At 44.3% G+C, this 17,996-nt stretch overlaps 1 pseudogene; it reads right to left on the minus strand.

Annotated features, from left to right (window-relative positions):
• Positions 1-14,989, minus strand: part of LOC120991225 — a 44,543-nt pseudogene extending 29,554 nt beyond the window's left edge.
• Between the last annotated feature and the right edge of the window lie 3,007 nt (positions 14,990-17,996).

The following is a 17,996-nucleotide window of genomic DNA, read 5'->3' on the forward strand; positions in this document are numbered from 1 at the left end:
AGTAGATCTGTGGGCGGCTGAGTTAGGGTAGTAGTAGTGGCTGGGTAGAGCTTTGTTGGAGGTGGCAGACAGCACAAACCATGATGGTAGGCAGGCCTAGAGCGGCAGTGGCATGATGGGGCCGGCGATAAATAGCCACCATTAGCAATGGCAGATCTATTCACCGGCCTCAGCTGGAGGAGTGTGAAAATTCTCACAGATCCATGCCTCATACATTTTGACAAAAGTGATGTCCTTGTGGAGGACAAGTTTGTGTGTTTGGTTGTGATGACATCCCCTGCCATGCTGACAGATGACACTGGAGGCTGGATAAGATAGTACAGTGAGAGTAAACTGGGACAGTTTGAGCCACAGTTAAATTTGCCTGCCCCAAAAACTGTTCATGGGGTCAGGGAACACGGTAAGTGCTGGATAAAAGCCACAATCCTTTAGAAAGACAAAAATGGATACCTGGCAAAAAGTCCAGATGTTGGCCTACAGAAGAATTACATTTTACAGAAGAATTGCGCCTCAATTACTGCAACTAAGTGGCATAGCGACAATTGCATTACAAGCAACTTAGCCAGATAATAAAAATATAGATGCTCTATAACGATAAAAATATATACCGGTAATATATACAGTACTGTCTATTTCATTCTAAATAACATTATAAAAAACATTATAGAAAAGAAACAAATATTGAAACCATAGCGTATTAATGAAGATTTATTTAAAATCCTGTATAGGACACTTTGTAAAAAAGGGAAGAAAAGAAAGAGAGAAAAGAAGGAAAAATGTTTTATACAAATATAAAGCGACCTTATGCATATGTCTGAATCAGGTTTTATAAAAAGTCTCTTAAATGTCATATACAAGAAACGCAATGGTATAAATAAAATGCAGCGTTACTATACGCAACATTGTTTCTATGACAGAACATTAGATCATTCATTTTATTGGTCACAAGGACTCATGTTGAGAGTATTAAAATAGGAAATAATCACAAAAGAAAAAAAACTAAGAAATATTTTACTGCCAGATGCATTTGAAGATCACTATCCATTCCAGATTTTTTTTGGTCAACCATAGATGGGGTAAAAAAAAAAGTGCCCTATCGGTATATTGGGGGTGACCACTGTGGAAGGAGGCAGATTGAGACTCCGAAACGCGTCTGACAGATGTTCACCCGCATTAGTACGATCTGATGGACAAATAACCAATCCCCCATCTTTGGAAGTGCTTCCATTACTAAACATCTCTTCCAATTGAACTGTCAGAGCCGCGTTGGGGAAACCCGTGCACGGATCGGCACACAACATGTGGGACGCCAAACACGGTGACGTCACACCCACATGTGAAAAGAAAAGGTACTAGCAGTCAGGGTATCGTTGGCATGTGGGACGCCGCAACAAGCACAATACCCGACGGCTTTCATTAGAACTGTTTTGCATTTACAGACTATTTATACGCTCACAGTACTGATACTGGCATAATACAGGGAGTGCAGAATTATTAGGCAAGTTGTATTTTTGAGGATTAATTTTATTATTGAACAACAACCATGTTCCAATGAACCCAAAAAACTCATTAATATCAAAGCTGCATATTTTTGGAAGTAGTTTTTAGTTTGTTTTTAGTTTTAGCTATTTTAGGGGGATATCTGTGTGTGCAGGTGACTATTACTGTGCATAATTATTAGGCAACTTAACAAAAAACAAATATATACCCATTTCAATTATTTATTTTTACCAGTGAAACCAATATAACATCTCAACATTCACAAATATACATTTCTGACATTCAAAAACAAAACAAATCAGTGACCAATATAGCCACCTCTCTTTGCAAGGACACTCAAAAGCCTGTCATCCATGGATTCTGTCAGTGTTTTGATCTGTTCACCATCAACATTGCGTGCAGCAGCAACCACAGCCTCCCAGACACTGTTCAGAGAGGTGTACTGTTTTCCCTCCTTGTAAATCTCACATTTGATGATGGACCACAGGTTCTCAATGGGGTTCAGATCAGGTGAACAAGGAGGCCATGTCATTAGATTTTCTTCTTTTATACCCTTTCTTGCCAGCCACGCTGTGGAGTACTTGGACGCGTGTGATGGAGCATTGTCCTGCATGAAAATCATGTTTTTCTTGAAGGATGCAGACTTCTTCCTGTACCACTGCTTGAAGAAGGTGTCTTCCAGAAACTGGCAGTAGGACTGGGAGTTGAGCTTGACTCCATCCTCAACCCGAAAAGGCCCCACAAGCTCATCTTTGATGATACCAGCCCAAACCAGTACTCCACCTCCACCTTGCTGGCGTCTGAGTCGGACTGGAGCTCTCTGCCCTTTACCAATCCAGCCACGGGCCCATCCATCTGGCCCATCAAGACTCACTCTCATTTCATCAGTCCATAAAACCTTAGAAAAATCAGTCTTGAGATATTTCTTGGCCCAGTCTTGATGTTTCAGCTTGTGTGTCTTGTTCAGTGGTGGTCGTCTTTCAGCCTTTCTTACCTTGGCCATGTCTCTGAGTATTGCACACCTTGTGCTTTTGGGCACTCCAGTGATGTTGCAGCTCTGAAATATGGCCAAACTGGTGGCAAGTGGCATCTTGGCAGCTGCACGCTTGACTTTTCTCAGTTCATGGGCAGTTATTTTGCGCCTTGGTTTTTCCACACGCTTCTTGCGACCCTGTTGACTATTTTGAATGAAACGCTTGATTGTTCGATGATCACGCTTCAGAAGCTTTGCAATTTTAAGAGTGCTGCATCCCTCTGCAAGATATCTCACTATTTTTGACTTTTCTGAGCCTGTCAAGTCCTTCTTTTGACCCATTTTGCCAAAGGAAAACCGTGGTGTCCCATCTATGCACACCTGATATAGGGTGTTGATGTCATTAGACCACACCCCTTCTCATTACAGAGATGCACATCACCTAATATGCTTAATTGGTAGTAGGCTTTCGAGCCTATACAGCTTGGAGTAAGACAACATGCATAAAGAGGATGATGTGGTCAAAATACTCATTTGCCTAATAATTCTGCACTCCCTGTAGATTTGGTGGAATCAACTATTGGATTATGGATGAAGGACTCCATCTGATTATATCAAGTTACCCATGAACATATGAACATATTAACTTTCATCTAAGTAAACTGTGATTCAAACTGCAATTGAAACTGCCACATACAGTACAAGCAATATTATTACTATTACTATATTGTGGCAACAAACTTGTGACATCTCCTCCATATGGTGGTAATACTTTGACAACATAAGGATACTGCATCTATTTTCAACAGCCATTTATTAGCCTCTTGCAGAGACTTTTCAAAATGTATTTATTTTCTATTTATTTTTATAATGTTTTTTATAATGTTATTTACAATGAAATAGACAGTACTGTATATATTATATATTTTTATTCTCACTGACAGAATGTACCATTGATAAGATATAGTAGTGACATTGTAAGTATATATTTCTGGGCTATTTTTTTATGAAATAAAATTCATTGTGTTTATACATATATTGCTCTCTGCCTGGTGCCAGTTCACAATACTTACTTACCTTGTGACAATTAGCTCTGATTAGGTGAATCAGGTGAACCTTGAGCACCTATTCACACTGGAATAGCTAGGTGAGCCACCATCATTTATACTTCTTTCTATTAGCCAGATAATAGTTCAGCTTGCTGATAACCGGATTGTTTAGTGCGTACAGTTGTTTCCTGTCCATACATCCTATTATCAATGACTGACGACAGAGCAAGAGAAGGGGGAGCCTGAGCAGGAGAACAAATAATTGATGAGGACAATGACATGGACACTGTACTGGCTGTGGTTGTGACCTGGCTGTCACAAGGACAGTCTTTTTCTGATTGCTATCCAGTTTGATTTCCCCCCTGGATCTTGTAAAGGTACCTCAAGTGCGCGGAAATGCATTTTTTTATGGACTAGAAGTAGTAAAACTGTAGAATAAAATTAAATTTAGGGCATGGAACTGCACCACATTTATCAGAACTATGTGGTACAGCAGCAACTGCACCACCAGCAACTTGGCCAAGTGGAAGTTCAGCTTGCACATGAGCTAATTGCTGGTTGAGAATAGTTTTCTAATGGCCATACAGTCCGTTATGCATGTCTCATGAGGGAGTGGAGGACAAGGAGGAGGAGTCTTAGCAGGAAAGATATGCAGCTGATAAGTACACAGTGCTGCTTGGGTAATATGCAATCTGGCTTCCACAAAGAGGACCGGGAGAAAGAGAACAGACTTGTTGTGATTCATAATGCTGGCCAGTTCCACCGGATCCGATGATTCTGCCTAGTGCTGCAGAGATCTGGTGCCTATGTTTATGGAGAATGTCCACAGCTAATTTTAATCTGGCAGATCTTGCACATGGCTGTGATTTTAAGTGCTGGCCTGGTGGAGAAAAAACACCATACAGGAGATACTCACACAGAGCTAGAAGCAGATGGGCTTGGTCTAGGTCTGCAACATTTTGAGACACAGTATCAGTAGCAACAGAAGTTCTCAAGCTGAAGCATTTTTTTTTGTCCCGGACAGTTTTTTTTGGAGGCTTTGACCATACATTCATACATTGCCTCTGCTCTTTAGTGCCGCTACAGCACACACCATCATCATTATAGTCCTCACACTCCTCAACATTTTATCACTTTAACCGACCACTGCCATTGCTACAAGTGCCACCACCACAAGCAACACAGCTATGCATGGAGTTCCCCACCTTCACATGAACCTCCTCCTCATGGCAATCCAAATGCTTACAGACATTTCAGGGAGACTATCTTGAGTATCCTTTATAGCACATGGCGTTTTCAGAGATGATGCAACGGAAAGGCTTCCGGGGCCACAAGGAGGGAGAGCAGAATAAATGCTGTGACCCCTGGCTCCAAGGCGTGGTGTCCGACTTAGTGGTGACATCAATATCATCCTGTTGTGTCTAAGAGGAGGATTGAGCCATTCACTCCACAATGTCAACTTCTATGTCCTAAATAATAATTTCATACCTATCGGAAGTGAAGGAGAAGTGTTGCCTGCTGCTGCTACAACTACTACTACTACTGGCCGGATGGCTGGTGCTACTTCTGCTGTTTGCACTGCTATAGCCACCCACATTCTGACTTTTGGATGAGAAGCCATGGGTCTTTCATTTTAAAGTCTTCTATTCACCGGACATTATTATTTATTATGAGGCATATATATGAAAAGTCATAGGTTTGGTACACAGATTATTAAATGGTACTAGCAAAATTGCAAGCTTTTTTTCTGTGATTTAAAGACTTTGAAATTAAATGTCCCTTCCCTTCTAACACACTGCACACAGGTATTGACAATTCACAATGGTAATTCAATGCATGGAATGAAACTGCTATATAAATGCTGTTACTGCAGCCAACTTATTCACTGATAAAACAGGTGAAACTCGAAAAATTTGAATATCGTGCAAAATTCATTGATGCAATACAATGCAGGGAATGAAACAAGTATATAAATGCCATTATTGCAGCACAACTCATTCATGGATAATGCACAATATCTTGATGCAATACAATGTGAGAGAAGTGCTGTCAGCGCTCACTGCAATCAGTGTAAATATAGTCCATATGTCGCTGACCACGTTGCCCAGATGCCAATACAGTTTACTGAACATGATGGATCAATTTTTTCAAAACGCTGCGCCAACCTGACGCACTTCAGCAAACTGATAAGTGCAAGCCGTGTACCGGGGTGGGCTCCCCAGGATACAGTGAAGTCACGAACAAGGAAAGCAACCCCAACACCAGCTTTTGCCAAAACAGAATTTTACTTTAATGTGGCAATAAACACAACCACAAATACTGGGAACATACAATAAATTTACATACATCCCGAAGGCTGAGAGCCTTGTGCTGTACAGCACGGCGCCCTCTGATGGATGAAGGGAGAAAGTGCAGTAATTTGCCTACTGGCGGGCACAACTAAACTGCCACACCTGTTATTACCCTCAAAACCAGAACTACTGTATGTGTGTGTGGTACGGGCTAGCCTGCGGTGTAGCACAACAGCTTACAATCTTACCAAGCTTTACAGTATTCCCCTCCCATAACTGGTCCTGTAACACATGCCTGAGTATTCCTCCTGAGCAAAAACTCCAGCCTGGCTTGAGTTTGTGAGAATTTTATTAGATCTCCAATGTAAAATGTCACTTTAAGTTAAAAAGTCCTTGCAATGAACAGTAGTAACACTTATGGCCTGACACAAACAGAAACCCTAATTAACTAACTACAGTTACTACTGGTCTCAGTCTCTAGGCGCCAACACTGTAATGAGGTGCGTGCACGATCTTACCGACCCAGGTCTGCTGTGCATCCGCTGGTGACTCTGAACAGAACAGATGTCTCTCCAACGAGCATGGGGTACCGCAGTGTATGTTGCTCTGCTCCTCAGCGCTCATCAGCGTTCCTGGCAGCAATCTTCCTTCCTCTGGACAGGATCAGGGTCTTGGACACGATCAGCTTCACTTAGCTGCAGCTCTGGTCACTGAGGGATGCTCTCACACCTGGATGCCGTCAGATTCTCTGCTCACATAGTTCCTTAGTTTTCGCCTCCCTCTAAGATGGCTGCTTTCTCCTTTCTCTTCCTCTCCAGGCTCAGAATAAAACCCCACCTCTCTCATGAATATGGAGACATACAGTGGGGGAAATAATTATTTGACCCCTCACTGATTTTGTAAGTTTGTCCAATGACAAAGAAATGAAAAGTCTCAGAACAGTATCATTTCAATGGTAGGTTTATTGTAACAGTGGCAGATAGCACATCAAAAGGAAAATCGAAAAAATAACTTTAAATAAAAGATAGCAACTGATTTGCATTTCATTGAGTGAAATAAGTATTTGAACCCTCTAACAAAAAAAGACTTAATACTTGGTGGAAAAACCCTTGTTTGCAAGCACAGAGGTCAAACGTTTCTTGTAATTGATGACCAAGTTTGCGCACATTTTAGGAGGAATGTTGGTCCACTCCTCTTTGCAGATCATCTCTAAATCCCTAAGATTTCGAGGCTGTCTCTGTGCAACTCTGAGCTTGAGCTCCCTCCATAGGTTTTCGATTGGATTAAGGTCCGGAGACTGACTAGGCCACTCCATGACCTTAATGTGCTTCTTCTTGAGCCACTCCTTTGTTGCCTTTGCTGTATGTTTTGGGTCATTGTCGTGCTGGAACACCCATCCACGACCCATTTTCAGTTTCCTGGCAGAGGGAAGGAGGTTGTCGCTCAGGATTTCACGATACATGGCTCCGTCCATTTTCCCGTTTATGCGAATAAGTTGTCCTGTGCCCTTAGCAGAAAAACACCCCCAAAGCAAAATGTTTCCACCCCCATGCTTGACGGTGGGGACGGTGTTTTGGGGGTCATAGGCAGCATTTTTCTTCCTCCAAACACAGCGAGTTGAGTTAATGCCAAAGAGCTCTATTTTGGTCTCATCAGACCACAGCACCTTCTCCCAGTCACTCTCTGAATCATTCAGGTGTTCATTGGCAAACTTCAGACGGGCCTGCACATGTGCCTTCCTGAGCAGGGGGACCTTGCGAGCCCTGCAGGATTTTAATCCATTGCGGTGTAATGTGTTTCCAATGGTTTTCTTGGTGACTGTGGTCCCTGCTAATTTGAGGTCATTAACTAACTCCTCCCGTGTAGTTCTAGGATGCTTTTTCACCTTTCTCAGAACCATTGACACCCCACGAGGTGAGATCTTGCGTGGAGCCCCAGAGCGAGGTCGATTGATGGTCATTTTGTGCTCCTTCCATTTTCGAACAATCGCACCAACAGTTGTCACCTTCTCTCCCAGCTTCTTGCTAATGGTTTTGTAGCCCATTCCAGCCTTGTGCAGGTCTACAATTTTGTCTCTGACATCCTTGGACAGCTCTTTGGTCTTTCCCATGTTGGAGAGTTTGGAGTCTGCTTGATTGATTGATTCTGTGGACAGGTGTCTTTTATACAGGTGACTAGTTAAGACAGGTGTCCTTAATGAGGGTGACTAATTGAGTAGAAGTGTCTAACCACTCTGTGGGAGCCAGAACTCTTAATGGTTGGTAGGGGTTCAAATACTTATTTCACTCAATGAAATGCAAATCAGTTGCTATCTTTTATTTAAAGTTTTTTTTTCGATTTTCCTTTTGATGTGCTATCTGCCACTGTTACAATAAACCTACCATTGAAATGATACTGTTCTGAGACTTTTCATTTCTTTGTCATTGGACAAACTTACAAAATCAGTGAGGGGTCAAATAATTATTTCCCCCACTGTATGTGTAGTCTGTAGCTGTGTTTAGGAAACAGCGGCATCTTATGGCCAAACAGCAGAATGTCAGTCCAGAACATTTAATTTAATCACACAAACAGTGTTCAGACAAGAAGACCTGTTTCTCCATCTCACATAAGCACCATTTGAACAACCAGGTACAGTCTTACTTTAGCTGTTCCCTTTCTTCAGGAAATGCCTTGACCCCATATGGACTCCTGGATCAGCAGATTACACCAGTGGCCGGCACTGGTCCAATTTGCCATTGCTGTACTGTCTTGTCCAACCTCTAGTGTATTGTCAGAATGAGTATTCAGCAAATCAGGTTCTGTCATCACATCAAAGTGAACATAATTGAAAACATGAATTAGGCATGGATCAATGAGGATTTTCATACACCTCCATCTGATAATACTGACAGTGGTTATTTATCACCGGCCCCATCAGGCCACTGCCGCCGCTACTATTACCACTACACAGCTGCACATCTTCTGCCTTATCTGTCAGGTTCTATAGTGTATTGCTGCTGCTCCCAAAAAAAAAAGGAAGATTATCTTGGCATGCTTGTTCAAAACAAGCCACTGCCTCTTCTGACACCATGTGCGCAGAAACACCACCAGACACCTTCCCCATAAAGGAATCTTTTTTTATTTTATTTTTATTTTAAAAAGTATAACAAAGGCATGCGTTAGTAAACAGGCTGCTTTTGACCACCGACTACCATCTGCTTACCCATAGCCATATATGTCACTGGCACTTTAAGATTACTAATACTGTTTTGTCGTTAAAGAAGCACTCCCACATATTGTTTTATTCTATGACCAGTTTTAAAGGTATATGATGTAAACTGTAATGAAGATAATCTTCTTACCAGTGACAGTATTTGTCAGTAATACCCTCTTTTCTGATCCTCAGCTGTGTCATCTGACCAACAATCTGACTTTCCAAATAACACAGCATATTATGTGTGGACAGGGAGCCAGTTCTCTGTGTGTTCTTATGGAAGCCTCAATCTCAGTCTCATAGGAATGAATGGAGAAGTTACTGATTTCCTGTGTCAGTTGGAAATCAGAGTGCTTGTCACATGACACAGCTAAGGATCAGAAGGGAGGGGATAACTCACAAATACAGAAAATGGTGAGAAGATTACTTGTACTACAGATTATTCTGTGACCTTTTAGAAAGTCACATTTTTGTGGGGGTGCTACTTTAAAAAGCTTGAAAGAAGTTGCATCCAGTCCTAGGAGAGCCCAGAATGTCATCCATAAGGATGAGCGAACTTCTGTTTTCAAGTTCGGCGTATAAGGTTCGGGTTATCTAAGAATTCCGTTATGGATTCCACTGTGTTAATAATGGTCCGTGGTAGCGGAATCCATAACAGAATTCTTAGATATCCCAAACTTTGTACACCGAACTTGAAAATAGAAGTTCACTCAACACTAGTCATCCACTATTTGCCAGGGCAAGCTGAGAACTTTAGATTTGGGTTGAATTTATCTGTACCCGAATCTAATCTGCTGACTGATTTGTTCGAATCTGACCCAAAACAAATTTCTGTAAATTTGCTCATCTCTACATCCATCTTCTGTGAATTCTTTGATGTTTAACAAGATCTGATTTTTGTATAAAACCTTTCCCACATTCTGAACATGAATACGGCTTCTCTCCTGTGTGTATTCTTCCATGTCTAATAAAACTCGATTTCTCTCTAAAACATTTCCCACATTCTGTACACGAGTACGGCTTCTCTCCTGTGTGAATTCTCTCATGTTTAACAAGGTGTGATTTTTTATTAAAACATCTCCCACATTCTGAACATGAATACGGCTTCTCTCCTGTGTGAATTCTCTCATGGCAAATAAGACTTGATTTGTCTGTAAAACATTTCCCACATTCTGAACATGAATACGGTTTTTCTCCTGTGTGAATTCTTTCATGTATGACAAGATATGATTTTTTTTTTAAACATTTCCCACATTGTGAACAGGAGTATGGATGCTCCCCTGTGTGACTTCTCGGTGTAGAAAGACTTGATCTTTTTGTGAATTCTTTACCGGATTGAAATTTTTTACCTCCTTTCTGACCTCTACTCGTCGGAACAATCTTTGATCGGTCATGAGATGGTTCCTTGTGATTAGGGGGATTATATAATAGATCTGTACTATGAAGTCCCGGATATACACTAAGGGTAAAGAGGTTTTCTCCTGAAGAGTGCGGCATGATATCTTCATCTTCTACGTTATAATTCAGTGATAACATGAAGTTTCCCTCAGAATTCATACTGGGATTTTCTGTTAAGAAAAAAATAGATTTTTTTTTTCCAAATACAGAATAGACAGACTTATACTATTCCTATTAGGCTGGAAGTGGATCCAGGAGGAAGGATTATTCAGTTTGAATCCCTTCCAGTCTTGTGATTCCAGGCTTATAAGGCTGGTCTACACCTGGTCACCACTTTTTTACAAAAATTTGAAAACCCCATCTCTGTCTGGCAATCCAGCCTGCCATCTGACAATGCTTTTGGCCCTTCTATGCCAAGAGGGCATCACATTAATACAAGTGAACTTTAAAAAGGATCCGTCACCACATTCCTCACCAAACACGGCTGTCACGACCGCTATCCCAGCAGCAGTCGTGTCGCACCAGACGGAGGGGAAGGGGGACCCTTATCTACGGATGGGAAATAGAATGGCCACCCCTGAGTAACCCTAAGCTGGCACCTGTCTGCCCTGATACCCTAGACGGGGTGTGAACCCGTGCGGCGAGCAGGATGCCTAAACCCTCAGTCGCCCTAACACTGGACTGGGGAAAGGCCGATGGGAGCGCTAGTCACCATCACTCACGTCTAGGAAAACAACAGGGGAAGACAACAACAAACAAACAACAGCAGAGATAGACTTATGCAGTCACGAGCAGAGAAGGCGATCCCAAACACGACAGTCCACGCCGGACAAGAGCTCCACAGCAACACCATCAAACGATCTCCTTCCAAGGTCAGAGTAGCACTGGAAGTAAGGACTATATCTGGCAATGACTGCAAGTGAAAGTGAAACTAATATAGTAGCTGGGAGTGGCAGACAGGACTCACCTGAGAAGGATGCCTACAAACTCCCAGTCAGGACAAAAAGGTTCACAAGGCAAAACCCAGATGACATACCCTGAACCACGGAGCAAACTCACAAGCTATCGCGAGTAGCAAGTCGCTGCGACCTTCTCCTCCCAGACCTGTCTGGATCAGTCACAGTCGTGACAACGGCATTCATTAATAAATCAATCTCTTAGACCTGATGAAGCTGGTGGAATCATTAGAAACATCCATGCTATAATCTCCATGTAGGAATTCACTAACAAGTACTTTTTAGTGTACCTCCTCCCCCTCCTCTGCTGCTGTTGGAGTTTCACATTGCAAAACTCTTTAACCATTACGAAGAAAAGCACAAAAATGTCTGGATAATTGTTTAACATCCCTTTACTACCTCAACATGGTGCTTAAAGGGACACCTGGATTTTACTTACTGAGCTAATATCACCACCACATCAGTCTCCACGATTTACATTACAATATACTAGTATTACTGCCCTGTGTCTTTTATTTTGTCTATAAAATCGGTTTTATTAATATGCAAAGTACCTCAATAAGGAGCCCAAGGGGACGTCCCTCCGGCAGTTGGAGCCCAGCCGCGCCCATTACTTTGGAGCCCAGCACCGACCTACTGCTAATTTATTCACTCCTCTTCGCCGACGTAATGTTTGTGCAGCGCCCGTAATCCCGCGCATCCGCCCTGGATGCACATGTCAGCACTCGCGCGGTGTCCTGGCATCAACCTCACAGAAGTCATTGCGCATGCGCCAGCTTAGCTCAGTAAGTAAATCCAGGTGACAGAGTCCCTTTAACCCTTTCCTGCCAATGCGGTACATATAGTTCATCATGAAAGCACAGACAAAAAAGCTGCATCCGCATTATCCCCAGTGGGTGTGTGGATGTGACTGACCGTCATGTCCTGCAGGAACAGCCGGGATCAGAGAAGAATCTGATCAGAGATCGCCGTCAGCTGGATAAGGGGAATACTTCATGATGTGATGGGGACATCTCCAATCAAAGAGCAGCAGCCGGTGATCAGATTCTCCTCCTGCCCTGAAGGCACCAAGGACAGAATCTGAAGTCACTTTCTCCATTCATGATTCCATACCTGTGGTGACATCTCCTGGAATGTCCTCCTCACTCTTACACGAGGGATCGCCCATCATCCAATCTTCTTCATCCTCCACTTTAATAATAATCAGATCTTCTCCCGGATTTGTCATCTGTAACAATTCAGTACAATACAGCAGACAGGTGGGAAATCTAACAGATCCACATAAGAGACCCCCACAATCTATGACCCCTCTATGACTGCAGGACCCCCCTATATAGAGGTGTATAGGGCTCAGCTCCATCTACCTGAGGATTCTCTGGGACCTTCTCCTCTGGACAGTCCTGGGAATACAGAGGACGGGGACATCTCTCTGGTGGATTTCTCCTCCTGGATCCATCTGTGGAGAAACAAGCACACAGTGACTGAATACATGGCCTCCTGTAGATCTGTCTATAGATCAGACTCTTCTCTCAGCTCCTTCACTTCTAGGTTTAGTTATCGGGGGAAATAACAACATTCTGCTAATCACCACTAGCCTACTACTACTGGCTGGACGGCTGGTGCTCGCTGTGCTGCAACTTGCACTACAGTCACCAACATTCTCCCTTGTAGAAGATGTGGTCCTTTGTTTTTCATTGACCTGTCCTCTGCCGCTGTGTCATTAACCAGACATTTTATTTTTAAGCCAATAGAAAACCCATTTACCATCCTGTGAATGGAGCCTATGGATATGTTTGACTTAAAAGGAAATGCAGGGCCCTAACGGAGTCATGTAGTTGTGTACATCCTCCATTACATGTCACTGCACATAACGGGTCTTACCTTGTGATATAAGAGGCTGGTGCTCCTCCATTACATGTCACTGCACACACGTGTACACACTGCACATGACGGCTCTTACCTTGTGATATAAGAGGCTGGTGCTCCTCCATTACATGTCACTGCACACACGTGTATACACTGCACATGACGGCTCTTACCATGTGATATAAGAGGCTGGTGCTCCTCCATTACATGTCACTGCACACACGTGTATACACTGCACATGACGGCTCTTACCTTGTGATATAAGAGGCTGGTGCTCCTCCATTACATGTCACTGCACACACATGTATACACTGCACATGACGGCTCTTACCTTGTGATATAAGAGGCTGGTGCTCCTCCATTACATGTCACTGCACACACGTGTATACACTGCACATGATGGGTCTTACCTTCTGATATAAGAGGCTGGTGCTCCTCCATTACATGTCACTGCACACACGTGTACACACTGCACATGACGGGTCTTACCTTGTGATATAAGAGGCTGGTGCTCCTCCATTACATGTCACTGCACACACGTGTATACACTGCACATGACGGCTCTTACCTTGTGATATAAGAGGCTGGTGCTCCTCCATTACATGTCACTGCACACACGTGTATACACTGCACATGACGGGTCTTACCTTGTGATATAAGAGGCTGGTGCTCCTCCATTACATGTCACTGCACACACGTGTATACACTGCACATGATGCGCATGCGCCAGTTTCACCGCTCCTGCGTCCTCCGCTGGCCTGGCAAGTCGCGCCGCTCCACTTATCCTTTCCGGGTCGAGTGAAGCTGGCGCATGAACAATGACTTCTGTGAGGTCGATGCCAGGACACCGCGCAGGTGCTGACATGTGTATCCAGGGCGGATGCGCGGGATTACGGGCGCTGCACAAACATTACGTCGGCGAAGAGGAGTGAATAAATTAGCAGTAGGTCGGTGCTGGGCTCCAAAGTAATGGGCGCGGCTGGGCTCCAACTGCCGGAGGGACGTCCCCTTGGGCTCCTTATTGAGGTACTTTGCATATTAATAAAACCGATTTTATAGACAAAATAAAAGACACAGGGCAGTAATACTAGTATATTGTAATGTAAATCGTGGAGACTGATGTGGTGGTGATATTAGCTCAGTAAGTAAAATCCAGGTGACAGCGTCCCTTTAACCCTTTCCTGCCAATGCCGTACATGTATCCATCATGACAGCACAGACAAAAAAGCTGCATCCCCATAATCCCCAGTGGGTGTGTGGATGTGACTGACCGTCATGTCCTGCAGGAACAGCCGGGATCAGAGAAGAATCTGATCAGAGATCGCCGTCAGCTGGATAAGGGGAACACTTCATGATGTGATGGGGACATCTCCAATCAAAGAGCAGATTCTCCTCCTGCCCTGAAGGCACCAAGGACAGAATCTGAGGTCACTTTCTCCATTCATGATTCCTTACCTGTGGTGACATCTCCTGGAATGTCCTTCTCCTCCTCACTCTTACACGGGGGATCGCCCATCATCCTCTCTTCTTCATCCTCCACTTTAATATCAGTCAGATCTTCCCCCTGATTTGTCATCTGTAACAATTCAGTACAATACAGCAGACAGGTGGGAAATCTAACAGATCCACAGAAGAGACCCCCACAATCTATGACCCCTCTATGACTGCAGGACCCCCCTATATAGATGTGTATAGGGATCAGCTCCATCTACCTGAGGATTCTCTGGGACCTTCTCCTCTGGACAGTCCTGGGAATACAGAGGACGGGGACATCTCTCTGGTGGATTTCTCCTCCTGGATCCATCTGTGGAGACACAAGCACACAGTGACTGAATACATGGCCTCCTGTAGATCTGTCTATAGATCAGACACTTCTCTCAGCTCCTTCACTTCTAGGTTTAGTTATCGGGGGAAATAACAATATTCTGCTCCTCACCACCTGTACCGAGGTCCCAGCACCTAGCAGACCACAAGACTGAAGTAATATCTGGTCTATGAGAGTGAATGGCAGGCAGTGGACGACAGCTCCTTCTCCACTATAGTACATTCTGAGGATACAGTTATTAGTGGCAGAGCCTGGGGTGGGAGTCTTTATATAGCCCCTACTTCACCAAATGACACCCTACTTATGAGGTAAATTTCTAGAGAGAAAACCCACAGCGAAGACCTTCACATTACATGGTGGAAGGAAAACAACTACTCCCAGTCTCCTCTCCACCAGGCTCCGAGGTGTTGGAGAAAGCTCTACATCTATATCCCCTCCAATTCTCCTTTCCGTGGGGCAGCAATTCTTTCTCCTAAGGAGCTGTTATGGTGAATGAAAAAGAAAACTATCTGATGACATTTACTGGATATTTTCTGTGAGCCCCTGACAGCTCCATGAGAGAGACTGCCGCCCTGCTGGACAGGAACAGGAACCTCTGAGATCTCTGGCACTCCCATCCTTCTCTGTAGGAGGATTCATTAGAAGGACGGTTATGCTCTAAGAGGCTGGTGCTCCTCCATTACATGTCACTGCACACACGTGTATACACTGCACATGACGGCTCTTACCTTGTGATATAAGAGGCTGGTGCTCCTCCATTACATGTCACTGCACACACGTGTATACACTGCACATGACGGGTCTTACCTTGTGATATAAGAGGCTGGTGCTCCTCCATTACATGTCACTGCACACACGTGTATACACTGCACATGACGGCTCTTACCTTGTGATATAAGAGGCTGGTGCTCCTCCATTACATGTCACTGCACACACGTGTATACACTGCACATGACGGGTCTTACCTTGTGATATAAGAGGCTGGTGCTCCTCCATTACATGTCACTGCACACACGTGTATACACTGCACATGACGGCTCTTACCCTGTGATATAAGAGGCTGGTGCTCCTCCATTACATGTCACTGCACACACGTGTACACACTGCACATGACGGGTCTTACCATGTGATATAAGAGGCTGGTGCTCCTCCATTACATGTCACTGCACACACGTGTATACACTGCACATGACGGGTCTTACCATGTGATATAAGAGGCTGGTGCTCCTCCATTACATGTCACTGCACACACGTGTATACACTGCACATGACGGCTCTTACCTTGTGATATAAGAGGCTGGTGCTCCTCCATTACATGTCACTGCACACACGTGTATACACTGCACATGACGGCTCTTACCTTGTGATATAAGAGGCTGGTGCTCCTCCATTACATGTCACTGCACACACGTGTATACACTGCACATGACGGCTCTTACCTTGTGATATAAGAGGCTGGTGCTCCTCCATTACATGTCACTGCACACACGTGTATACACTGCACATGACGGCTCTTACCTTGTGATATAAGAGGCTGGTGCTCCTCCATTACATGTCACTGCACACACGTGTATACACTGCACATGACGGCTCTTACCTTGTGATATAAGAGGCTGGTGCTCCTCCATTACATGTCACTGCACACACGTGTATACACTGCACATGACGGCTCTTACCTTGTGATATAAGAGGCTGGTGCTCCTCCATTACATGTCACTGCACACACGTGTACACACTGCACATGACGGCTCTTACCTTGTGATATAAGAGGCTGGTGCTCCTCCATTACATGTCACTGCACACACGTGTATACACTGCACATGACGGCTCTTACCTTGTGATATAAGAGGCTGGTGCTCCTCCATTACATGTCACTGCACACACGTGTACACACTGCACATGACGGCTCTTACCTTGTGATATAAGAGGCTGGTGCTCCTCCATCATGGCCTCCTTGTACAGATCCTTGTGTCCTTCTATATACTCCCACTCCTCCATGGAGAAATAGACAGTGACGTCCTGACACCTTATAGGAACCTGACAACACAATGACACCGTCATCACCCAGACCCCTCCAGTGCTGTTACTGGAGAATTTCCCAGCATTCCCAGCAGTGTCACCTCTCCAGTCAGCAGCTCCATCATCTTGTGGGTGAGTTCTAGGATCTTCTGTTCATGTATCAGGGGGTGAAGGGGAGGCTCTGTGATGGGGGGAGGGGTCCTGCTCCGCCCTCCTGACTCCTGGAGATGGATGATGGGAGTCACACAGTCCCCCGATGTCTTCTTCACTATTGTATACTCCTGTGGATGGAGAGAGACACTTAGGGAATAAACCCTTCAGGGGCCATGTGCTCTCCTCCGGCCCTCTCCTCCTGGTACAATGTGCCTACTTACCTTCTCATGGCTCCTACAACAAGACTATTGGTCACTGGTCACATGACACATCACTCACCATACTGGGGGCTGATCTTCAGGTTCTCCGTCACTTGGAAGGTCTGGAGGCCGTTCTCCAGGACCCTGGACTCTTCCTATCACTTCCTATGATGGATTCTCCTTCCCGATGTCTGACTTGTTACAGAATACAATAAAGAGGAGAGAAATCTAGAAAAGTTTACCTCTCCGCTCAGCAGGGAGATGATCTCCAAGGTGAGGTCTAATATTCTTCTGCTGATCTCCTTCCTGTCCATCCTTGGTGGCTCATTCAGGAGAAGGGTCGTATTGCCGGTTTTCTTCATCCTCCCTCCAAAAAAAGAGAAATAAAAGGTTAATCAGTGAGTCCCATGTCCCAGATAATGAGGCCGAGAAAAAGTACAACTCATCCCGCAAAACTCAGACCCTCATAAAGCTGCACTGACGGGAAAACCCTGAGCTCTGGGTGTATCTAAGCTCCTGGCAGTGCAGTGTGTATCTAAGCTCCTGGTGGTAAAAAAAAAACTTATTCACACA

This window comes from Bufo bufo, chromosome 2, assembly GCF_905171765.1.
Source record: "Bufo bufo chromosome 2, aBufBuf1.1, whole genome shotgun sequence".
Classification (NCBI taxonomy): domain Eukaryota; kingdom Metazoa; phylum Chordata; class Amphibia; order Anura; family Bufonidae; genus Bufo; species Bufo bufo.